The sequence below is a fragment of the Pseudophryne corroboree genome, chromosome 2 (genome assembly GCF_028390025.1).
Source record: "Pseudophryne corroboree isolate aPseCor3 chromosome 2, aPseCor3.hap2, whole genome shotgun sequence".
NCBI lineage: Eukaryota > Metazoa > Chordata > Amphibia > Anura > Myobatrachidae > Pseudophryne > Pseudophryne corroboree.
The window spans coordinates 49,375,064-49,402,023 of record NC_086445.1 but is presented as its reverse complement, the minus strand read 5'-3'; the positions used below and the strand labels follow the sequence as shown (position 1 = coordinate 49,402,023).

The following is a 26,960-nucleotide window of genomic DNA, read 5'->3' as shown; positions in this document are numbered from 1 at the left end:
AGCTGAGCGACGGCTCAGCTGTCCAATGGATTGTAAAGGTGCAGCCTGCGGCTTAGTCATTGGCTGGGCGCGCAGGCTGCAGTGCATGGAAGAAGTTTGGACTGTGTGGAGCCGCCAGCGGAGGGTGCGTGAAAGAATAAACGAGTACTCACTCTCCTGTCACTTTCAGCCTGCCAGCAGCAGAGAAAAAAGTAAGCTGGCTGTATTGTTTTTTTTTATTTTTGTTAAATTGGAATGTTTAGTTCTGTGTTGTGATGGCTTGGTGTGTATGTGTAATGTGTGTTTGTGTGCATGTTTGTGCATATATATGTACATATATGTGTGTGTGTATATATATATATATATATATATAAAAAGAGGGGGGATGAGGGTTACAGCGACCAACGGTGTCAAATAAAAAATATGAAGAGACTAACTGGATACGTAAAAAAATAGTAGTATATTTATTAATACAAAAAATATAAAACCAAGGTATAAAACCAGTTATAATAAAATGTCACAGTGGGTTTAAAAGCCGGAGGGTATATGCTAAAAATTAATACCAACTAAAAGGATAGCTAAAACAATAATATAAATAGTATAAAGGCAGTGATGATAGAATATCCAAAAAAAGAGAGAATGCTGCTTATCTTTTTAAGGTGGAGAGTCAATGGAGGTACACCCAACGCGTTTCGTCACTCTGACTTCATCAGGGGGTATGGGACTACTGAACAGGTACTCTTATTTATAGCACATGCAATTAAGAATGGATAGTTGTGACATCACTTCCTGTGTGGACTAATATTATTACCTTATGTGAGTTTTTTAACATGGGTATAACAGTTACTTAGTGTATTATAAAACAACCTCATAGAGCTTTTCATATATGAAAAACGAGTTTTAAATACTATAAAACTTCAGTAAAACAGTCCGGGGACGGGGCCGACGTCACTTCCGCCCCACTTCCTTTGTAGGAGTACTCGTATTGCGCATGCGCACAAGCGCCACACTTCCGGTCCGTGAACAAGTCTGTTTATGTTTCTCAGTCTGTTCTTCCGTTATTGCCGTCGCGTCACTTCCGGTTGCGGGCGGGATCTTCATCTATAGGCTGGGCAGCTTGTCAGTCATCGCGGCGGCCATTTTGTGGATGATTTTGATTTCTGAAGCATACATCAGTGCCGAGTCTTTCTATTTGACAGTAGTAGTTGTCCTTCATTTATCATTGCTGTGGCCATTTTGTTGGAGTTTCTGGCATCCAATGAATATAACAGTACAGAATTCCGTTTTGGAAGCAGCGCACGTATGAAAAGTAAAAAATATAGAAAGATGTATATGTTAGTGTCTATTCTATTAAAGAATTTTCAATTATCATACAGTGATCTGAGACTTTATATTGGGGGAGTTTTGAAAAATAACAATTGTTGCAAAAAAGTGACGTTTTTTTGTTCAAACAGTGAGGTGGACAAAATGTAGAATTAAACCATGGACCATATTTATACTAGTCACTTTGTGGCATAAAAAGGTTTTGAATACATTTTTTTGACCTTAGAGAAGTAATAGATAACCTTGTACACATGGTATAGGCATAGGAATAATTTATGAATGGTGATGGTCAGTGAGGAGATAAAAATAATTATAAACTAGTATCTGATATCAGTTATGTGCATATGTGCTAGACAGCGTGGAACCATTTAGGATACGTTAGTATATTCATAATATATTACTCAGTCATATACTAGTCATTGGTGATATATATAGATAAAAAGTGCATATGTGTATGACTGGTTGTGAGAGTTGGTGATGTGTTAAATTAATTATTTGCTATCAAGAACCTGTGCAATAGTGATTTAGCCATCTATTAATATTATTTCAAGCCTGACAAGGCTCGCTCTTCTACAGTACCCAATATTCGCAAGTAGTTACCCACTTGTTACTGATTGGGCCCAACACTGCTTAGCTTCCAAGATCGGACGGAATTGGGCGTAGAACCAGTGCGGTATGACTGTAGCATATAATGAAATAAGTCAGGCATATACTATAAAAGTTTTTTATTAAGATAATTAGTGACTATATACAGTGTTTTACAAATAGTGGTGATCGGAAAGTAAGTATGATGATGTGAAGCAAGCTTGAGAAGGAAAGAATTGGCTTATCTGTATCCAGAAGATTTTGGAGGGGGGTACTTCTCTCATAGAAATGGAGCGATTTCATATCCCTCATTGAAGCCCATGGGGTGTGCAGTTTTTAGTTGGAATATCCAAAACATCTCTCTTTGAGAGAGCTTCTTGGCAAGGTCTCCACCCCTTTCGCCACTGGTCACGTGTTCGATGGCTTTGAAAGTCATCTCTTCTGGATTACAATTGTGTTCCAGTTTAAAATGTCTGTACAGCAAGTGAGTCTCTACTTTGTTTTTGATACTTCGTACATGTTCCTGTACTCTAATTTTCAAGGTTCTTTTTGTTTTACCTACATATTTTTTGTGGCATGTACATTCCAACAAATAGATTACGGATGTAATATTACAGTTCATGAATTCTTTGATTTTGAATTCTTGTGTGCCGTCTGTATTGCAAAAAGTTTTTCTGTTAGGATTAAGAAATTTGCAGATGTTGCAGTGTCCACACTTGTAAGATCCGATGCATTTGGGGAGAGAGTTGGATTTTCCCTCTAATGGTATTTCTTTTAGCATGCTGGGCGCGAGGATGTCTTTCAAATTACGTGATTTTCGAAATACTAGTTCTGGTTGTGGTGGAAGGATCTTCTTTAAGATGGGGTCCATTAAAAGTATGTCCCAGTGGGTTCTTAGTGAAGTCCTGATGGTTTGTTCATGAGAACTGTAAGTAGTAACAAAGGAAATAGACTCCTTTGGTGCCGTTTTTTCCTTATAGGTCAGCAAATTTTCTCTCTCCAAATTTCTTGTCTTGGTAACAGCTTTGTCTAGTATAGTTTTTGGATAAAGTTTGTCCTCAAATCTTTTTCTGTATGTTTCAAGTTGTTCCTCACATTCTTCGTTTTTGTTGCAATTCCTCCTTATTCTATGGAATTGAGAGGAGGGGATGTTGTTCTTCCATTTTTTGGAGTGATTGCTCTTGTAGTGAAGGTAGCTGTTCTTATCAACATCTTTTATAAAAAATTTTGTAGACACTGCCTCTTTCTCTCCCATTAAGATTAGATCCAGGAATTCAATGGACTCTTTGTTCAGATTGTAGGTAAAAGATAAATTAAAATCATTGATCTGTAAAAGTTTAAAAAAGTCCAGAAATGATTCGGCACTCCCATCCCATATGATCAGGATATCGTCAATGTATCTTTTATACATGACAATGGATTCCTTGAAGTGTTGCGTGGTGTATATGTGCTTCTCCTCCCATCTTCCCATAAATAAATTGGCGAAGCTTGGGGCAAAAATAGTCCCCATAGCGGTGCCGCACCGTTGTAGATAAAATTTGTCTAAAAATTTAAAATAATTACGGCTTAAAATGAATTTCATAAGATCGCAAATAAAATTCCTATGGGGTTCGGTGAGAGTGTTATCTTTGTCCAAGTATTCTTTGCTTGCTTCAATTCCTTTTTCGTGCTCGATACAGGTATATAAGGATTGCACATCAATAGTTATCCATATATATGACTCTTTCCATTTCACTTTCTTGACTTCATTCAGGACCATGGTGGTATCTTTAAGGTATGATGGTAATTTTTTAACGTACGGATTTAGAAACACATCAACATATTTAGACAGATTTGATGTAAGGGAGTCTATCCCGGCAACAATTGGTCTCCCTGGTGGGTTGGACAGGCTCTTGTGGATTTTTGGCAGGAAATAAAATATGGGGGTCGTGGGGTTGGATTGCATTAAAAAAGAAAATTCATCCTTTGTGATGACGTCTTTCCTCAGTCCCTGTAGGAGTAGGGACCTCAGTTCATCTGTGTATTGATCTTTCGGGTCGTCTGTTAGCACGCTGTAGGAGTTGGAATCTCCTAACAATCTCCGTGCTTCTTGTATGTAATTATCCCGATTCATAATCACCAACCCCCCCCCCTTATCAGCTGGTTTTAAAACAATTTGAGTATTCTTCTGTAGTTTCCGCATCGCTTCTATTTCTCTGTTATGTAGATTCTTGTTGATTACTGGTGGTGGTTCTTTCTCACATAGGTCCTTCTTCACTAGGTCGTAGAAGACGCTGATATTGCTCCCTTTGGATTCTACTGGATAATATTTGCTTTTTTGTTTGAGTCCGGAATCAAAGAATTCATGAACTGTAATATTACATCCGTAATCTATTTGTTGGAATGTACATGCCACAAAAAATATGTAGGTAAAACAAAAAGAACCTTGAAAATTAGAGTACAGGAACATGTACGAAGTATCAAAAACAAAGTAGAGACTCACTTGCTGTACAGACATTTTAAACTGGAACACAATTGTAATCCAGAAGAGATGACTTTCAAAGCCATCGAACACGTGACCAGTGGCGAAAGGGGTGGAGACCTTGCCAAGAAGCTCTCTCAAAGAGAGATGTTTTGGATATTCCAACTAAAAACTGCACACCCCATGGGCTTCAATGAGGGATATGAAATCGCTCCATTTCTATGAGAGAAGTACCCCCCTCCAAAATCTTCTGGATACAGATAAGCCAATTCTTTCCTTCTCAAGCTTGCTTCACATCATCATACTTACTTTCCGATCACCACTATTTGTAAAACACTGTATATAGTCACTAATTATCTTAATAAAAAACTTTTATAGTATATGCCTGACTTATTTCATTATATGCTACAGTCATACCGCACTGGTTCTACGCCCAATTCCGTCCGATCTTGGAAGCTAAGCAGTGTTGGGCCCAATCAGTAACAAGTGGGTAACTACTTGCGAATATTGGGTACTGTAGAAGAGCGAGCCTTGTCAGGCTTGAAATAATATTAATAGATGGCTAAATCACTATTGCACAGGTTCTTGATAGCAAATAATTAATTTAACACATCACCAACTCTCACAACCAGTCATACACATATGCACTTTTTATCTATATATATCACCAATGACTAGTATATGACTGAGTAATATATTATGAATATACTAACGTATCCTAAATGGTTCCACGCTGTCTAGCACATATGCACATAACTGATATCAGATACTAGTTTATAATTATTTTTATCTCCTCACTGACCATCACCATTCATAAATTATTCCTATGCCTATACCATGTGTACAAGGTTATCTATTACTTCTCTAAGGTCAAAAAAATGTATTCAAAACCTTTTTATGCCACAAAGTGACTAGTATAAATATGGTCCATGGTTTAATTCTACATTTTGTCCACCTCACTGTTTGAACAAAAAAACGTCACTTTTTTGCAACAATTGTTATTTTTCAAAACTCCCCCAATATAAAGTCTCAGATCACTGTATGATAATTGAAAATTCTTTAATAGAATAGACACTAACATATACATCTTTCTATATTTTTTACTTTTCATACGTGCGCTGCTTCCAAAACGGAATTCTGTACTGTTATATTCATTGGATGCCAGAAACTCCAACAAAATGGCCACAGCAATGATAAATGAAGGACAACTACTACTGTCAAATAGAAAGACTCGGCACTGATGTATGCTTCAGAAATCAAAATCATCCACAAAATGGCCGCCGCGATGACTGACAAGCTGCCCAGCCTATAGATGAAGATCCCGCCCGCAACCGGAAGTGACGCGACGGCAATAACGGAAGAACAGACTGAGAAACATAAACAGACTTGTTCACGGACCGGAAGTGTGGCGCTTGTGCGCATGCGCAATACGAGTACTCCTACAAAGGAAGTGGGGCGGAAGTGACGTCGGCCCCGTCCCCGGACTGTTTTACTGAAGTTTTATAGTATTTAAAACTCGTTTTTCATATATGAAAAGCTCTATGAGGTTGTTTTATAATACACTAAGTAACTGTTATACCCATGTTAAAAAACTCACATAAGGTAATAATATTAGTCCACACAGGAAGTGATGTCACAACTATCCATTCTTAATTGCATGTGCTATAAATAAGAGTACCTGTTCAGTAGTCCCATACCCCCTGATGAAGTCAGAGTGACGAAACGCGTTGGGTGTACCTCCATTGACTCTCCACCTTAAAAAGATAAGCAGCATTCTCTCTTTTTTTGGATATTCTATCATCACTGCCTTTATACTATTTATATTATTGTTTTAGCTATCCTTTTAGTTGGTATTAATTTTTAGCATATACCCTCCGGCTTTTAAACCCACTGTGACATTTTATTATAACTGGTTTTATACCTTGGTTTTATATTTTTTGTATTAATAAATATACTACTATTTTTTTACGTATCCAGTTAGTCTCTTCATATTTTTTATTTGACACCGTTGGTCGCTGTAACCCTCATCCCCCCTCTTTTTATACAATTTAACCTAGGCAGCTTATCCCTGCCTAATACTTGAGGGTTAGCTGACGCCTTGAATTATTTAAGGAGTGTCTGATTCTGTCATATTTATCTATCTCACACACACCTGTGGCGCCATACTTCCACTGTCCAATATATATATATATATACAGTATGTAAATATGTGTGTGTATGTATATATATATATATATATATATGTACATATATGTCTGTGTGTGCGTGTGTATAGATGTAAACATATACTGTATATGCATGTGTATGTATGTGTATTATATATTTTTATATATATATATATATATATATATATATATATATAGTTTCAATGCCTTCCCCACCTGTGGCTCAGGTGTGTCTGGAAAAGGACGAGAGGCGGCACTCCAAGGACTTAAAAAAGCTTTTATGTGCAAAACATAGCAGGACAATAAAGTGCAAAAAATTAAGAAAACATGGAGGTCTTACGACGTTTCAAGGCAGCAAGCCTTTTCCTCAGGTAAGTTAACCCATGTGGAGTGCTTGTACTATAGAGCGTGCATTGGCATTATAGTTCTTTTCTGTAAAGTAATGAGATCCACTGAATATAGAAGAATGGTAAGGACCCATGAAGTGGAAATAAACTCTGTAGAGCTGTAGTGTTTTATTTTAACTTCTTTGGAATAAACAGAAAACGATGCATTGTTTGCTCACTGCATGATGCCATATATGAGGAAATCCATCTCACATCACTACTTTACCTGTGATCAATAGCCATAGCACATTGTCTCCACTGGCATATTTATAATGGGTCATGGTTGCCGACTTCTGGGCTGCTCTCTCCGTGGGAGAGCAGCCTGTCGGCTCAGCAGGGGGGGGGCCTGAGGTGACGTGACAGGGGGTGGGCCAGAGGCGGAACAGGGGCGGGCCATAGGCAGAACGGGGCGTGGCTTCCGGCAGCATCATTTAAGCCACGCCCCTCAGTGTGTAATGCCGCGATTACCGGCATTATACAGCAGGGGGCGTGGTTACGATGATGTGATTTAACAAGAATAGCGTCATCACCTGCCCGGACCGCCCACTTTACTCGTTAAGTGGGCGGCGGGCGGGGGGTGACCCCCGTAAATCGGGAGACTTACCTGCTCTTCCGGGGGGCCGGGAGGGTCACCCGTTTTTCGGGAGCCTTCCGGCCATTCCGGGAGGGTAGGCAAGTATGTAATGGGTGCATGTGTGTGTGATGCGCACTGGCCCCCTGTGTCCAGGGGGGCCCACACCCCACACCTTGCACCCATTATTTTTAATACTCACCCTCCAGAGCCCCGCGGCGCAGCATGGGCAAATGGTGCAGATCTGCGCATGCGCTTTTGGCTCTGGGACAGCACTAGGGTTCCCTGAGGACTCTAGTGCCCAGAGCTACAGTGCTGCCAGCTAGAGAGGAGGAGTCTCAGACAGAGCATGCACACGGGCTCCCCACAGGACTTACAGTCAGATTACTTACTGTGTGCGGGGCATCCAGAGACTGCTTGGTTCCCAGGGAAGCTGCTGTATGAATCAGTGCAGGGAGGGAAGAGGCAGTGAGTCTGCCCGGCCCTGGTTCGTGGAGCATCATGTCACCGCGGGAGCCGAGAATTTTAAAAATGGCTTCTGAATCCAAAACTCGCGAGATCCGACAGCTGGAAGATGTTTTGCCTCATCATTTTGGGATCTTAGGCAGGCCGGGAGATCCGAATCCCAGCTCAGATCCCATCGGATCCTCTAAGTTCAGATGGGCTCAATTCTCTGAGAACCGAACCCGCTCATCTCTAATACTGGCCCTCATTCCGAGTTGTTCGCTCGGTAAATTTCTTCGCATCGCAGCGATTTTCCGCTTAGTACGCATGCGCAATGTCCGCACTGCGACTGCGCCAAGTAATTTTGCTATGAAGTTAGGATTTTTACTCACGGCTTTTTCTTCGCTCAGGCGATCGTAGTGTGATTGACAGGAAATGGGTGTTACTGGGCGGAAACACGGCGTTTTATGGGCTTGTGGTTAAAAACGCTACCGTTTCCGGAAAAAACGCAGGAGTGGCTGGAGAAATGGGGGAGTGTCTGGGCGAACGCTGGGTGTGTCCAGGAACGACAAGCACTGAACTGATCGCAGATGCCGAGTAAGTCTGAAGCTACTCTGAAACTGCTAAGAAGTTTGTAATCGCAATATTGCGAATACGTCGTTCGCAATTTTAAGAAGCTAAGATACACTCCCAGTAGGCGGCGGGTTAGCGTGTGTAACTCTGCTAAAATCGTCTTGCGAGCGATCAACTCGGAATGAGGGCCAGTGTACATAGGAGGTCATTCCGAGTTGATCGCAGCCAGCAACTTTTTGCTGCCTGGTGCGATCAACTAATCCCCCGCCTATGAGGGAGTGTATTTTAGCTTAGCAGGGCTGCGATCGCGTGTGCAGCCCTGCTAAGCAAAAAAAGTTTCCAGCAACCTAGTAGTAAGGCTGGAGCTACTTACCCAGTGTGACGGATCCAGCGACATTCCTCCCGGCTTTGACTTCAGACATCCGCCCTCCATTTGCCTGGACACGCCTGCGTTCGGACGACCACTCCCAAAAAACGGCATCCAACGGTGAGTATCCGCCCCGGAACGCCTCCCCGCTGTCAATCTTCATGTGATCGGCGCTGCGTCTTTTTTTCCGCTGTTGCTGCCCGGTGACGGACGTCGCCGGGAAACGACATGTGTGCGCAATGCGCATGCCTCACATGCGCAGTTCCGACCCGTTCGCACTGCAGCAAACAACCGCTGCATGCGACCCCCATAGTACATTTGAAGTCGAGGCTCCTTCAGTCATGGATTGGCACCCCTCTCACCTGTCCTAAATGTTTTTAACTAGTATTGATCTCTATTCGTCACAGACTGCATATTGAAAGGCACAATGAGAGTAAAGTCCCATACACACTAGATGAGATTTTGAAAGATCTCGCTCAGAATGGCCAATCTGAGCAAGATCTTTCACAATCTTGTACAGTGTGTACACTAAATGTCGTTATCGATGCACGGGGCAACGACCCCCTCCCTCGTCCGAACATGTACGGACGAGGGAGGTCTTCGTTAACGACAACCATGCTCCAGATGCAGCATGGCTGTCTTCCCCTCCGCCGCCCCCCGCCGGCGCTGCCTGTCTCGGCCGCATCGGCAACTGTGTATGCACTTGCCGATGCCGACCCCCTCGCCGGGTCCCCGCCGCCGCCAATATCAGCGTCGGCCGGGATCGGATAGTGTGTAGGCCACATTAGTACTACAAACTTATACAATATGTCAGATTTAGGAATGAGTTTGGGGTGCAAGCTCCCCGGAGTTGGTGTGGCTGGGCTGCTTTGGGGTGCACATTATAACACTTAATTTAACACAAGGAATATATCCATCAAGTTCCATCATGGAACACTTTTAAAAATGTTCGCTCGCCTCCTCTTTATCTCCTAAGTGTAGTCTCGTCGGTTTGTTCTGTGCTGCTGCATTTGCTCTTCAGACCTTCCACAAACTTTTTAAACTAACGACATCGCAACATTAACAAATATTTTTTTTCTTTTTTTAATCACGTTTAAACTCCCCAACCACTCACTGTAATGGGCAGTGATCAATGGGGGTAATTCAGACCTGATCGTAGCAGCACATTTGTTAGCAGTTGGGCAAAACCATGGGGTCATTCCGAGTTGTTCGCTCGTTGCCGATTTTCGCAACGCAGCAATTAGGTGGAAAATGTGCATGCGCATGGTATGCAGAGCGCATGCGCTTAGTTATTTAACTAAGAACTTAGTAGATTTACACAAGCTCGAGCTGCAGGTAGGACAGATATAACATGTGCAGAGAGATTTGGGTGGGTTATTTTGTTTCTGTACAGGGTAAATACTGGCTCTTTATTTCTACACTGCAATTTAGATTTTTATTATTTATTTCAGGCTGCGGCCTAGCCACAGTTCAAACAGCAAATCCCTGCAGTTGTTTGCCATTCAGTCAGCTCTCAGCCTGAGTTCACATACACACCCTACTCCTGATTGCTTCTGCAGTTAACCATCGCTTGGATGTATTCACCTGCAAGAAACACCTTATTACTCCAGTAATCATTGTCCTGTCATGATGTAACCAGTACACATCCAGTCCAGCAGTCTTCAGCCAGCATGTCTTGCCAAAGTCTGTCTGCAATTACCATTGCTATATCTAGTCTGCTAATATTTAACTCTTGCCTTGCCACATGCTACACTCCAGGTTAGTACCTTGTGGTCACCAGCCTATTGTGTGAGCCCCTTCTGCTAGAGGTTTAAGACCAAGTGGCATCCTAAGTACCGGTGAGCGCGTTCGGCTCTAAGAGAACAGGAGCGTCTGTTATTGGCGGAACACTCTCTCACCGGCTCTAGGGGTCTCACACACATAGCGGTGGAGTTCCCTAATAGAGACAACCCTTCCATCCGCTTTCTCCTATAATTCTGGAGCTGACAGTTGGATAATTCATTAATTTCATTAGTGTACTCCAATAATTCATCATGGTAACAATCAATAGCACACGCCAAAGTCCTTCGGCAATATTTACCCATGGCAGGGGGCCAAGTTATAAATCTCTTCTTGAATTTTTTAAATGTATTAGATTGCTCACTATAATACGATCCGAAGAACATGTTAATTATATTCAATATATTATCCGATTTCATAAAGAAAAAAAAACTTCTCAGCATTGCTTATTGCTGTGACAAGCTTTAAAATAATTATAAATTAAATTCATTGCTATGGGCAGTGTAATTATTATTTTGTTTTTCTCATTAAAGGACAAACATGATGACATTGAATTTTCATTTTAATATCAGCTGCAGAGTTTACGTTGTTTTTATTTAGTATTGGAAAGAAAAAAAATGTATTGATCTTTTTACTACATTAACTCAGTGACTTCTTTTTACCTCCGTACCAAAACTGTTAGGCCTGGTAGACACTTAGATGATATTGCATTTTCTGTATCGGAAAGACCAATCGTGCTGATCATCTAATATGTACCCATGATTTTGCACTCTTGCGGGTACCATGCAACATCTTCCGGTTGATCGTCCTGCATGGCCAACTGGATTATATTGTGTGCCACCTAGTGCAGTATAATGGAGGACGGGACGATTTGTTGTTCCGTCGTTCATTACATTGCTTAATGTGTCTGGTATGGTGCAAGGTGAAGGGAAATCGTCCTGACCATCGGCCGTTTGCGGCTATGCAGCTGGGAATGCAGTCGATTGCATTGACAAGCCGCGATGCACCAATAGCACGCCCACTACAAGCCATCGCCGGGAACGTCCATCATTTTTCCACAACATTTCTGATGCCATCTGTCTTAATAGCAACAGCCCCCTTGGTGCTTACACTCTATGTAACGGATGCTCAGTTATGTGAACATCGGCATTGCGGAACCTGAAGACTGTTGATAGCCTTCAGATTTCTGAAGACGCTGATCTGCTGGGGTCAGTGTCAGACTGGGACATGTAGGGCCCACCGGGTAAATGCAGTGGTAGGGGCCCATGTTAGGGGTGTGACCTGTCACCTCATTGGTTTGACTAACCATTAGAGAGTGTAACATTTGGGCCCCTTTATAAATATATACAGTAAATTCAGCTGCTGCATGCATGATAATGTATAAGATTAATAGATTAATAACAGCAATACGCTGTAAAAAATACACCATAGTCCAGTATAAGGTAACATATGTATAATGTATAATTCAAGTGCACAGTCTGGAACCTGATGCTTAGAGCAGGAGGTGGGGCCCTAGGCAGTGGGGCCCACTGGTGGTTTCCCCTGTACCCCGGTGGTCCAGTCCAAGCCAGGCTGGGGTCGCACTAGTCATTAGAGCTGTGTCTCGATGAGGCGGTGAATGTGCACACAGAGCTGGAGGCACTGCAGCAGTGCAGCGGCCATTGGTTTCCTGGGTGATCAACAGGTGACTGGCTCTCGAGTCTTGTGGTGGTTAACTGTGCAGTGTCGGATGTCAGTCAATTGGGCTAACGCATTTCATTTTAGTCAGGCAATATCTTCAGAGAGCAAACTGCTCAAACTCACAAAAGAAGTTCACTTCCTGGATGTCACCTAACTCATTGAGGTAGTGCCCCAGCCAGCCTTCAAAAATATTTGTCCTCACATTGGTCAAAAGTTGATTAGCTAGCTTTCTCCCCCAATGCCACAACCCCTCTTTTGCATCCCCATGTACCCACTGTCCTCTACAATGCTGATAATGTCTACTGTGGCTGTTTATGAGCAAGCCCTCACCAGGGAATGGGTACTTGGTGCAACTGGTGAGGGCTAAAATATTCCTACATGATTGCCTTCAGAGGTCCCAAACCATCTTTAATGCCACTCAGCAAATGAAGCAGCATGCTTTAATTCCCTCTATTACTAACAAGACCAAGTTAATCTACGTCTCATGGCCATGTCCATTTGTGCGTGTAATATAAAATCATTAAAATGTTGACCCTTATGGCTGAGCCGACTTGCCAGCCTAGGTGCCTGATCCTCCTGTTCTCTGAGCTAAAGTTCCTGTTGTTGCTGGGCTGTCCACGTCCAGCAACAACACGCTTGGGATACACATAAGAATATCCTTGCAAAGACCTAAGGAACAAATAGGGTTTAAGTTGCCAAAATGATAAATGAAAAAAGGCAGACTAGATGGGCCAAAAGGTTCTCATGTGCCATCAAATTCTTTGGGGCAGATGTATTAACCTGGAGAAGGCATAAGGAAGTGATAAACCAGTGATATGTGCAAGGTGATAAATGAACCAGCCAATCAGCTCCAATATGTAAATTAACATTTAGGAGCCGATTGGCTGGTGTGTTTATCACCTTGCACATATCACTGGATTAATACATCTGCCCCATAGTTTCTATGGGGTACATTTACTAAAGCTTCTAAAGAATTGGCGATGTTGCCCATAGCAACCAATCACATGATGTGTATCATTTCTCTATTGCCTTTTGGAAAATGATGACAGCATCTGCTATACATACACATCAGTTTCTTTAAAATTAAAAATACAGAAAAATAAATAAATAGAAAAAATACAGTCAGATACATTTCAGAAGATATTGGGGAAGGCTAGCAGGTGGATAGTTCCTCAGTGGCAGACTGATCACCAAATACTATTTATAAAATAAGTATAGTACTTTTAAAACTTGCTTCCTTGTCCATACTCTCTACTCCGTGACATTATGGAAAGAGGTGTTCTAGTATGCTAATCTGTTTTATAACTGTTTTATTGCCTAAAAAAACCAGTTTCAGTAAAGTGCTCTAAAATTATTTGAATTCAGGTATAGACAATAGCAAACATGCAATTAAGGGGCAGATGTATCAAGCCTTCTAAAGAGTAGAGAAGTGGAGAAGTTGCAACCAACTTGTACCCATCATTTGATAGAATGTATTTAATAAATGCTAGCTACTTGTCCACTTCTCCACTCTTTAGAAGGTATGATAAACGTACCTCATTGTGCAGTAAACAGGGAATGATTTTCTGAACATATGCATATGAAACATGATTACATTATTTTAAATCCTAATCTTTTAACAATTGTTGTCTGGGCAAATTTTTGATTGGCCATGGGGGTAATTCTGAGTTGATCGCAGCAGGAACTTTGTTAGCAGTTGGGCAAAACCATGTGAACTGCAGGGGAGGCAGATGTAACATGTGCAGAGAGAGTTAGATTTGGGTGAGTTATTTTGTTTCTGTGCAGGGTAAATACTGGCTGCTTTATTTTTACACTGCAATTTAGATTGCAGATTGAACACACCCCACCCAAATCTAACTCTCTCTGCACATGTTATATCTGTCCCCCCCTGCAGTGCACATGGGGGGTAATTCTGAGTTGATGGCAGCAGCAAATTTGTTAGCAATTGGGCAAAACCATGTGCACTGCAGGGGGGGGGGGCAGATATAACATGTGCAGAGAGAGTTAGATTTGGGTGGGTTATTTAGTTTCTGTGCTGGGTAAATACTAGTGATGAGCACCGGAAATTTTTCGGGTTTTGGGTTTTGGTTTTGGGTTCGGTTCCGCGGCCGTGTTTTGGGTTCGAACGCGTTTTGGCAAAACCTCACCGAATTTTTTTTGTCGGATTCGGGTGTGTTTTGGATTCGGGTGTTTTTTTCAAAAAACCCTAAAAAACAGCTTAAATCATAGAATTTGGGGGTCATTTTGATCCCATAGTATTATTAACCTCAATAACCATAATTTCCACTCATTTCCAGTCTATTCTGAACACCTCACACCTCACAATATTATTTTTAGTCCTAAAATTTGCACCGAGGTCGCTGGATGGCTAAGCTAAGCGACCCAAGTGGCAGACACAAACACCTGGCCTGGCCCATCTAGGAGTGGCACTGCAGTGTCACGCAGGATGGCCCTTCCAAAAAACACTCCCCAAACAGCACATGACGCAAAGAAAAAAAGAGGCGCAATGAGGTAGCTGTGTGAGTAAGCTAAGCGACCCTAGTGGCCGACAGAAACACCTGGCCCATCTAGGAGTGGCACTGCAGTGTCACGCAGGATGGCCCTTCCAAAAAACACTCCCCAAACAGCATATGACGCAAAGAAAAAAAGAGGCGCAATGAGGTAGCTGTGTGAGTAAGCTAAGCGACCCTAGTGGCCGACACAAACACCTGGCCCATCTAGGAGTGTCACTGCAGTGTCACGCAGGATGGCCCTTCCAAAAAACACTCCCCAAACAGCACATGACGCAAAGAAAAAAAGAGGCGCAATGAGGTAGCTGTGTGAGTAAGCTAAGCGACCCTAGTGGCCGACACAAACACCTGGCCCATCTAGGAGTGGCACTGCAGTGTCACGCAGGATGGCCCTTCCAAAAAACACCCCCCAAACAGCACATGACGCAAAGAAAAATGAAAGAAAAAAGAGGTGCAAGATGGAATTGTCCTTGGGCCCTCCCACCCACCCTTATGTTGTATAAACAGGACATGCACACTTTAACCAACCCATCATTTCAGTGACAGGGTCTGCCACACGACTGTGACTGAAATGACGGGTTGGTTTGGACCCCCACCAAAAAAGAAGCAATTAATCTCTCCTTGCACAAACTGGCTCTACAGAGGCAAGATGTCCACCTCATCATCATCCTCCGATATATCACCGTGTACATCCCCCTCCTCACAGATTATCAATTCGTCCCCACTGGAATCCACCATCTCAGCTCCCTGTGTACTTTGTGGAGGCAATTGCTGCTGGTGAATGTCTCCACGGAGGAATTGATTATAATTCATTTTAATGAACATCATCTTCTCCACATTTTCTGGATGTAACCTCGTACGCCGATTGCTGACAAGGTGAGCGGCGGCACTAAACACTCTTTCGGAGTACACACTTGTGGGAGGGCAACTTAGGTAGAATAAAGCCAGTTTGTGCAAGGGCCTCCAAATTGCCTCTTTTTCCTGCCAGTATAAGTACGGACTGTCTGACGTGCCTACTTGGTGCGGTCACTCATATAATCCTCCACCATTCTTTCAATGGGGAGAGAATCATATGCAGTGACAGTAGACGACATGTCCGTAATCGTTGTCTGGTCCTTCAGTCCGGACCAGATGTCAGCATCAGCAGTCGCTCCAGACTGCCCTGCATCACCGCCAGCGGGTGGGCTCGGAATTCTGAGCCTTTTCCTCGCACCCCCAGTTGCGGGAGAATGTGAAGGAGGAGATGTTGACAGGTCGCGTTCCGCTTGACTTGACAATTTTGTCACCAGCAGTTCTTTGAACCCCAGCAGACTTGTGTCTGCCGGAAAGAGAGATCCAAGGTAGGTTTTAAATCTAGGATCGAGCACGGTGGCCAAAATGTAGTGCTCTGATTTCAACAGATTGACCATCCGTGAATCCTTGTTAAGCGAATTAAGGGCTCCATCCACAAGTCCCACATGCCTAGCGGAATCGCTCTGTGTTAGCTCCTCCTTCAATGTCTCTAGCTTCTTCTGCAAAAGCCTGATGAGGGGAATGACCTGACTCAGGCTGGCAGTGTCTGAACTGACTTCACGTGTGGCAAGTTCAAAAGGTTGCAGAACCTTGCACAACGTTGAAATCATTCTCTACTGCGCTTGAGACAGGTGCATTCCACCTCCTATATTGTGGTCAGTTGTATAGGCTTGAATGGCCTTTTGCTGCTCCTCCAACCTCTGAAGCATATAGAGGGTTGAATTCCACCTCGTTACCACTTCTTGCTTCAGATGATGGCAGGGCAGGTTCAGGCGTTTTTGGTGGTGCTCCAGTCTTCTGTACGTGGTGCCTGTACGCCGAAAGTGTCCCGCAATTCTTCTGGCCACCGACAGCATCTCTTGCACGCCCCTCTCGTTTTTTATATAATTCTGCACCACCAAATTCAAGGTATGTGCAAAACATGGGACGTGCTGGAATTTGCCCAGATTTAATGCACACACAATATTGCTGGCGTTGTCCGATGCCACAAATCCACAGGAGAGTCCAATTGGGGTAAGCCATTCTGCGATGATCTTCCTCAGTTGCCGTAAGAGGTTTTTAGCTGTGTGCGTATTCTGGAAAGCGGTGATACAAAGCGTAGCCTGCCTAGGAAAGAGTTGGCGTTTGCGAGATGCTGCTACTGGTGCCGCCGCTGCTGTTCTTGCGGCGGGAGTCCATACATCTACCCAGTGGGCTGTCACAGTCATATAGTCCTGAGCCTGCCCTGCTCCACTTGTCCACATGTTCGTGGTTAAGTGGACATTGGGTACAACTGCATTTTTTAGGACACTGGTGAGTCTTTTTCTGAGGTCTGTGTACATTTTCGGTATCGCCTGCCTAGAGAAATGGAACCTAGATGGTATTTGGTACCGGGGACACAGTACCTCCAACAAGTCTCTAGTTGCCTCTGCAGTAATGATGGATACCGGAACCACGTTTCTCACCGACCAGGATGCCAAGGCCTCAGTTATCCGCTTTGCAGCAGGATGACTGCTGTGATATTTCATCTTCCTCGCAAAGGACTGTTGGACAGTCAATTGCTTGGTGGAAGTAGTAAAAGTGGTCTTACGAGTACGACTTCCCCTCTGGGATGACCATCGACTCCCAGCAACAACAACAGCAGCGCCAGCAGCAGTAGGCGTTACACACAAGGATGCATCGGAGGAATCCCAGGCAGGAGAGGACTCGTCATAATTGCCAGTGACATGGCCTGCAGGACTATTGGCACTCCTGGGGAAGGAGGAAATTGACACTGAGGGAGTTGGTGGGGTGGTTTGCGTGAGCTTGGTTACAAGAGGAAGGGATTTACTGGTCAGTGGACTGCTTCCGCTGTCGCCCAAAGTTTTTGAACTTGTCACTGACTTATGATGAATGCGCTGCAGGTGACGTATAAGGGAGGATGTTCCGAGGTGGTTAACGTCCTTACCCCTACTTATTACAGCTTGACAAAGGCAACACACGGCTTGACAAATGTTGTCCGCATTTCTGTTGAAATACTTCCACACCTAAGAGCTGATTTTTTTGGTATTTTCACCAGGCATGTCAATGGCCCTATTCCTCCCACGGACAACAGGTGTCTCCCCGGGTGCCTGACTTAAACAAACCACCTCACCATCAGAATCCTCCTGGTCAATTTCCTCCCCAGCGCCAGCAACACCCATATCCTCCTCATCCTGGTGTACTTCAACACTGACATCTTCAATCTGACTATCAGGAACTGGACTGCAGGTGCTCCTTCCAGCACTTGCAGGGGGCGTGCAAATGGTGGAAGGCGCATGCTCTTCACGTCCAGTGTTGGGAAGGTCAGGCATCGCAAACGACACAATTGGACTCTCCTTGTGGATTTGTGATTTCGAAGAACGCACAGTTCTTTGCTGTGCTTTTGCCAGCTTGAGTCTTTTCATTTTTCTAGCGAGAGGCTGAGTGCTTCCATCCTCATGTGAAGCTGAACCACTAGCCATGAACATAGGCCAGGGCCTCAGCCGTTCCTTGCCACTTCGTGTGGTAAATGGCATATTGGCAAGTTTACGCTTCTCCTCCGACAATTTTATTTTAGATTTTTGAGTCCTTTTTTTACTGATATTTGGTGTTTTGGATTTTACATGCTCTGTACTATGACATTGGGCATCGGCCTTGGCAGACGACGTTGCTGGCATTTCATCGTCTCGGCCATGACTAGTGGCAGCAGCTTCAGCACGAGGTGGAAGTCGATCTTGATCTTTCCCTATTTTTGGAACCTCAACATTTTTGTTCTTCATATTTTAATAGGCACAACTAAAAGGCACCTCAGGTAAACAATGGAGATGGATGGATACTAGTATACTTATGGATGGACGAGCGACTGCCGACACAGAGGTAGCTACAGCCGTGGACTACCGTACTGCGTCTGCTGCTAATATAGACTGGATGATAATGATATAAAAATATATATATATATATCACTACTGCAGCCGGACAGGTATATATTATATAATGACGGACCTGCTGATCACTGTCAGCTCAGCACTGCAGACTCCTAAAGTAAGCTACTAGTATCAAGAAGATAGAAAAAAAAAAAACACCACAGGTAGGTGGTATACAATTATGGATGGACGAGCGACTGCCGACACAGAGGTAGCTACAGCCGTGGACTACCGTACTGCATCTGCTGCTAATATAGACTGGATGATAATGAGATAAAATATATATATATATCACTACTGCAGCCGGACAGGTATATATTATATAATGACGGACCTGCTGATCACTGTCAGCTCAGCACTGCAGACTCCTAAAGTAAGCTACTAGTATCAAGAAGATAGAAAAAAAAAAACACCATGGGTAGGTGGTATACAATTATGGATGGACGAGCGACTGCCGACACAGAGGTAGCTACAGCCGTGGACTACCGTACTGCGTCTGCTGCTAATATAGACTGGATGATAATGATATAAAAAATATATATATATCACTACTGCAGCCGGACAGGTATATATTATATAATGACGGACCTGCTGGACACTGTCAGCTCAGCACTGCAGACTCCTAAAGTAAGCTACTAGTATCAAGAAGATAGAAAAAAAAAAAACACCACGGGTAGGTGGTATACAATTATGGATGGACGAGCGACTGCCGACACAGAGGTAGCTACAGCCGTGGACTACCGTACTGCGTCTGCTGCAGTGCTAATATAGACTGGATGATAATGATATAAAAAATATATATATATCACTACTGCAGCCGGACAGGTATATATTATATAATGACGGACCTGCTGGACACTGTCAGCAGAATGCGTTTATAGAATAAAAACACCACACGACGAGTGTTTAACTTTTTCAGGCAGACAATCACAATATACTGGTGGTCAGTGGTCACTGGTCAGTCACACTGGCAGTGGCACTCTGGCAGCAAAAGCGTGCACTGTTAAAATATGTACTCCTGCTATAACTGCTCCCCAGTCTCCCCCACAATTAAGCTGTGTGAGCAGTGAGCACTCAGCACAGTCAGATATACAGTATTACATAGATGATGCAGCACACTGAGGGCACACTGAGGCTGAGCACAGATATGGTATGTGACTGTGTCACACTGTGTATCGTTTTTTTTCAGGCAGAGAACGGATTAATTAAACTGGTGGTCACTGGTCACACTATCAGCAAGTAGTACTCCTAATATGCTCCCCAAAATTAGTAAATCAAGTGTCTCTACTACTCTCTAGTCTACTCTAAACGGAGAGGACGCCAGCCACGTCCTCTCCCTATCAATCTCAATGCACGTGTGAAAATGGCGGCGACGCGCGGCTCCTTATATAGAATCCGAGTCTCGCGTTAGAATACGAGCCTCGCGAGAATCCGACAGCGGGATGATGACGTTCGGGCGCGCTCGGGTTAGCCGAGCAAGGCGGGAAGATCCGAGTCTGCCTCGGACCCGTGTAAAAAGCGTGAAGTTCGGGGGGGTTCGGTTTCCGAGAAACCGAACCCGCTCATCACTAGTAAATACTGGCTGCTTTATTTTTACACTGTGGTTTAGATTTCAGTTTCAACACATCCCACCCAAATCTAAGTCTCTCTGCACATGTTATATCTGGTCTCCCTGCAGTGCACATGGTTTTGCCCAATTGCTAACAAATTTGCTGCTGCGATCAACTCAGAATTAGGCCCTTGGTTTTGCCCAACTGCTAACAAAGTTCCAGCTGCGATCAACTCAGAATTACCCCCCATGAGTGATACTATACTAGGCATTTTCTGAATTTCTGATCAAAGCCAGGTTATAAAAACCTGAGTTTTGAATCATACGGCAAAATACTCCGGATCCCACTCTAAACGGATCTGTTATATAATAGTCCATAGGGTACTGTAGGCTAATACCATCTGCAGATGGCAAAAGTGGCTTGGTTAATCCAATGGGGCCTGCTTTTCAGTAAGAAATAAAGGGACTGTGGCAGCTGCGACGCTTCCTTAAATCCTGGGGATTTGCTAGTAGTAGTACCCCCAAAAATGGATGTTTTCGAGGAATGTCCCATAAATATTGTTCAATAAATATGCTCCGTAGTCACATATTGTGATCAGCATATTTTAAGAACAAATTATAACACCCATATTATGTATATGGGTGTATGTCATATATATACTTCCTCTCCATGATCAAGATGTCTTAGGGGTCTATGCAGTAAGACTTGGAGAGAGATAAACGGACGGAGATAAAGTATGAACCAATCAGCTCCTAACTGCCAATGTACAGGCTGTGTTTGAAAACGACAGTTAGGAGATGATTGGCTGGTACTTTATCACCGTCCTCTTTATCAGTCTCAAAGGCTTTGTACATACTGTAGACCCTATGGTCATCTATCCATCTCACACAACCTACAGCAGATGCGCCAAACTGTCTATCCTTTTATAGAATGTACATTTTATTTATTACCAGTTATTTATATAGCGCACACATATTCCGCAGCGCTGTACAGAGAATATTTGCCCATTCACATCAGTTCCTGCCCCAGTGGAGCTTACAATCTATATTCCCTATCACATGTACACACAGACACATGTTGGGAGCCAACTAACCTACCTGTATATTTTTGGATTGTGGGAGGAATCCGGAGCACCCAGAGGAAACCCACGCAAGCACGGGGAGAATATACAAACTCCACACAGTTAGGCCATGGTGAGAATCGAACCCATGACCTCAGTGCTGTGAAGCAGTAATGCTAACCATTACACCGTCCGTTTTGCCCTAAATCTACATGATATACTGTATGATAGCAGAAAACAGTTTTGTTGCTATAGGCAACTTCTCTACTCGTACTGTAATAGCCTTGAGGACAAGTGGCTGAAAAAACACTATCAGTTAATTAATGAAAATACTACTTTAAAAAAAAAAATATAACACTAAATAGGCTTCTTAAACATATTGGCAGACGTTCCTGGCCCTGGCAGCGAATCATGGGGGTCATTCCGAGTTGTTCGCTCGCAAGCGGATTTTAGCAGAGTTGCTCACGCTAAGCCGCCGCCTACTGGGAGTGAATCTTAGCATCTTAAAATTGCGAACGATGTATTCGCAATATTGCGATTACACACCTCGTAGCAGTTTCTGAGTAGCTCCAGACTTACTCGGCATCTGCGATCATTTCACTGCATGTCGTTCCTGGTTTGACGTCACAAACACACCCAGCGTTCGCCCAGACACTCCTCCAGTTCTCCGGCCACTCCTGCGTTTTTTCCGGAAACGGTAGCGTTTTTTCCCACACGCCCATAAAACGGCCAGTTTCCGCCCAGTAACACCCATTTCCTGTCAATCACATTACGATCGCCAGAACGATGAAAAAGCCGTGAGTAAAATTCCTAAGTGCATAGCAAATTTACTTGGCACAGTCGCAGTGCGGACATTGCGCATGCGCATTAAGCGGAAAATCGCTGCGATGCGAAGATTTTTACCGAGCGACCAACTCGGAATGAGGGCCAATATTGTTCTGTTGCTGTTAGTGGATTATGAAGTTAATGGAACATATCTGAAATAAGGGGAATGATCTGATTTCTGTGTATAAAAGTAAGTATCCCTAAATAGAAGCACAGAGACATAACTTCTCAGCTCACGGCGCGATATACTGCCGTATATACATATTTATGTGACTGCTATTTATTTAGCTTTCATTACTCTTCCCCCGGAATATGCAGATGGCACAATATAAATATCATTATTTTTATGGAGCTGTCAGCCCTATTCTAAACCACTTTGTGAAAGATTGAGAATCCATCACGAATCATAAAATTTTATTCTTCCCCTCATTTTCCTGCGCACACCTTCAAGAAATGCGCCGTATTACTCCTGTCAGTTCGCAGAGGAAATTACAGTGATGGAGCAGGAGAGAAGGAGGTTGTGTCAGGGAAATGTAATCCCAGATCATTTGAATGCTATTATTTATTTATATGGACTACTGAAATAGCAGGCTCCTTTTGGGTGTATACAGCCATGAAACGCAGTTAGAAATCACCTCACGTTCGCTGTCACAAAAGTGAGAACCTCTATGAAGGTTGGGTTCCACAACCAAGTAACGCTTTATGGGCTGTCCAAATATAGCGGCATTCGCCAATATCTGCAAACCAGGCCGGGAAGATAAATATTCTGGCGCTCGGTGGCAGCTGAATTATAAAGCGGACGCTAGATACCGACGAATGTAAGTACCTGTGATGTTATGCAGCCCTATAGAGGAGGGCACATGATGCAGAAGTAGACATGTGACAGTTAAAGGTCCAGGGTGAGATGTATAGATAAAGTGGAGAAGTTGGCCATAGAAGCCAATCAGCTTTTACATTTAATTGATGCAGTACAGTCTATAAAATGGTAGCTAGATTCGGATTGGCTGCTATGGGCTCCTCTGGTCCTCTGTAGAAGGTTTGATAACCCCCACCCCCACCCCCTTAAAGTTGTAGTGTATGTTATTTGGATTAAATGGGATATTTAAAGCAGAGCCATGCAACCTTTGTGGGTCATGCATGGCCAGTGGCAGATTTTACCAGGGGACTACAGCTCCCCCTCCCCCCTCAGTACAATCCACCACCCCATGTGACTGTTTGGCAGTATCTTCCCACTGGAAGCGGCAGAGCCGGCCCTAACCAATATGATGCCCTAGGCAAGATTTTGGCTGGTGCCCCCTAGCACCGCCGCTAGTTCTGCAGAAATGCCTGGCATGAGTCAGCTGGCAGCTCTGCTAACGTCGGGCACCTTTTGTTTATGAAAATGCATCTTATTTGCATTACTATGTGGCTAGGATGCACAAGCAGCTTCTGCTGATTAAAATGATATGCAGCATGCCTATATTCTGTGTGCGACTGCGGCTGTATCTGCATATGAAATGCTACATTACAGTAATTTCCAGGAATACACTGCAACGTAGCATTTCGTATGCAGATACAGCCGCAGTTACACACAGAATATAGGCATGCCGTATATCATTTTAATCAGCAGAAGCTGCTGGAGCCCCTAAGCATACCAAATGCCCTAGGCATTTGCCTAGTTTGCCTATGCCCAAGGCCGGCTCTGGGAAGCGCTCCCTACTAATTACATGCATGTGGTTCCAATATGACAAATCGTTAAGATATCGTTCTAAGGCCCTCATTCCGAGTTGATCGCTCGCTAGCTACTTTTAGCAGCCGTACAAACGCATAGTCGCCGCCCACAGGGGAGTGTATTTTCGCTTTGCGAAAGTGTGCGAACGCGTGTGCAGCCGAGCGGGACGAAACAGTTTGTGCAGTTTCTCAGTAGCTCTGGACTTACTCAGCCGCTGCGATCACTTCAGTCTTTTTGGTCCCGGAATTGACGTCATTTGCAAACGTTTGGACGCGCCTACGTTTTTCCAAACTCCCAAAAAACGGTCAATTGCCACCCACAAACGCCCTCTTCCTGTCAATCTCCTTGCGATCGGCTGTGCGAATGGATTCTCCGTTAAATCCATCGCCCAGCACCGATCCGCTTTGTACCTGTACGACGTGCCTGCGCATTGCGGTGCATAAACATGCGCAGTAGTAACCTGTTTGCTCCGCTGCGAAAAATGGCAGCAAGCGATCAACTCGGAATGACCCCTAAGTGTGTACATGGCCTTTGCCTAACCCTAATTACAGCATAACCTTGATTGCAGCCTAACCCTAACCCTAATTGCAGCGTAACCCTAACCCTAATTGCATCCTAACCCTAATTGAAGCCTATACCTAGATGCAGCGTAACCCTAACCCTATTTGCAGCCTAACTCTAATCCTAATTGCATGTTAACCCTAATTGCAGCGCATAACTAACCCTAATTGCAGCCTAATCCTAATTGCAGCCTATCTGTATTACAGCATTTCTCTATGCAATATTGCATATAACCCTAATTGCATCCTAACCCAAATTGCAGCCTAACCCTAAATTAATTGCAGCCTATCTCTAATCCTAATTGCAGGATAACCCTAAGGGGCCCTATACATGGGAGAGATGTGTGCTGAGCGAACCGCTCAGCACACATCTCTCCCGCCGCTCAGCACAGCGCGATGTGTGCTGAGCGTGCGGGGGGAGACGGGGGGCCTCTCATTTCACCCAGCGGGTGAAATGAGCGACGTGCTAGATTGGCCTGCACGACAGGCCAATCTAGCACCAGCAATAGCGATGTGCGGGGCTGCGCATCGCTATCGCTGTAGGGAGTACACACGAGTGATCTGTGCTTAAAATCTAAGCAATCTAGTCAGATTGCTTAGATTTTAAGCATGGATCTCTCCGTGAGTACCCCCCTTTACCCTATTTTCAGCCTATCTCTAACCTTAATTGCAGCCTAACCTTAACTGCAGCCTAATTCTAACTAACCCTAAACTTAACCTTATTTCCATGTGTCGACAACACATGTCGGTAGGCATTCTATTACCATGGGTAGCTGGGAGTGGCTGTGATGCAGGATGGAAATTTTTGCACTTTGAGCGTGCGGGATGTATTGTTAGAGAACATAGGTTGTCGGTTGGAAAATTCTGCCAGCGGGAGGGCAGATGTGACATGGGAAATATTTCCACACTGGGCCTCAAGAACATTAAACGCCACCATTATCCTCTATTATCACCACTGCCGCAATCACACAGCTAACACATCCGGGGGGGATGGGGGGGGGGGGGCTTCATGCTGTGACGGTCTCCCCTGTAGTTACTGATAACAGACAATGTACACTGGCTGCTAATCCTGTTATCACCAGCTGTTTGTAGGGAGGATTAGATGGTGATGGAAAGAAGCCAGTGGAAGTGATTTCATACATTCAGGGTTAGAAATAGCTGCTGGTTATCAGACTATGACGCACAGCGTGAAGTGAGTGTAACAGTGACAGCGATATTCTGGAAAATTTAAAAAAAACAAAAAACTAATCATTTTCCCATATGTTATAGTGTACGTAACGAGCTTTGGAAAAAGTGGTATATCTATAATATGTGCACGGGCCCATGGGTGCAGACGGGCCCAACCCTTACACCCTGTACACATATATTATACTTACCTTTCCAGAGTCCCGCGTCAGTGTCTCTGCAGAAATCACTGTGATAATGATGCGGCTCCAATTTCCCTGAGATTTGCGCATGCAGAAGATCATCAATTGTGTAAACTTTTATATTTGTCTTAAACATAGCCTAGTATAAAAACTATAAATTAGAGATGTGCAGTTTGGACAACAGGTGTCAAGCCATGTGTTGCCTCTGTCAGTCCGTAATAAGTAGGGGTAAGGATGTTAACCACCTAGAAACATCATCCCTTATACGTCACCTGCTGAGCATTCATCAGAAGTCATTGACAAGTTGTGAAACTTTGGGTAAGAGAGTAATCAGTCCACTGACACCTAAATCCCTTCTTCCTCCTGTACCCAAGCTCCTGCAAGTCACACCACCAACTCCCTCAACGTAAACTTCCTCCTCAGTCAGGAACGTCAATAGTCCTGCAGGCCATGTCACTGTCAAGACTGAGGAGTCCTCTCCTAACCGGGATTCCTCCGGAGGATCCTTGAGTGGTACCCCTACTGCTGCTGTTGCTGCCGCTGCTGTTGTTGCTGCTGGGAGTCGATCATCATCCCAGAGGGGAAGTCGGAAAACCACTTGTACTACTCCAAGTAAGCAATTGACTGTCCAACAGTCCTTTATGAGGAAGATGAAATATGACAGCAGTCATCCTGTTGCAAAGCGGATAACTGAGGCCTTGACAGCTATGTTGGTGTTAGACGTGCGTCCGGTATCCACCATTAGTTCAGTGGGACTTAGAGAATTATTTGAGGTATTTGAGTTGTACCCACTGTCCACTTAACCACGGACATGTGGACAAGTGGAGCAGGGCAGGGTCAGGACTATATGACTGTGACAGCCCACTGGGTAGATGTATGGCCTCCTGCAGCAACAACAGCAGCGGCACCAGTAGCAGCATCTCGCAAATGCCAACTCATTCCTAGGCAGGCTACGCTTTGTATCACCGCTTTCCGTAAGAGGCACACCACTTACAACCTCTTACGGAAACTGAGGGACATCATCGCACAATGGCTTACCCCAATTAGACTCTCCTGGGGATTTGTGATATTGGACAACGCCACCAATATTGTGCGTGCATTACATATTGGCAAATTCCAGCACGTCCTATGTTTTGCACATACAATTAAT

General features: G+C 44.0%; 1 long non-coding RNA gene and 2 pseudogenes across 1 annotated transcript in view; 2 read left to right on the top strand and 1 right to left on the bottom strand.

Annotated features, from left to right (window-relative positions):
• The window catches only part of LOC135050488 (uncharacterized), a 323,425-nt gene that overhangs the window by 279,374 nt on the left and 17,091 nt on the right, over positions 1-26,960 (top strand). The gene's annotated exons all lie outside the window — the stretch shown is intronic.
• On the bottom strand, positions 1,870-1,989 carry LOC135052372 (5S ribosomal RNA; annotated as a pseudogene).
• On the top strand, positions 4,752-4,871 carry LOC135052371 (5S ribosomal RNA; annotated as a pseudogene).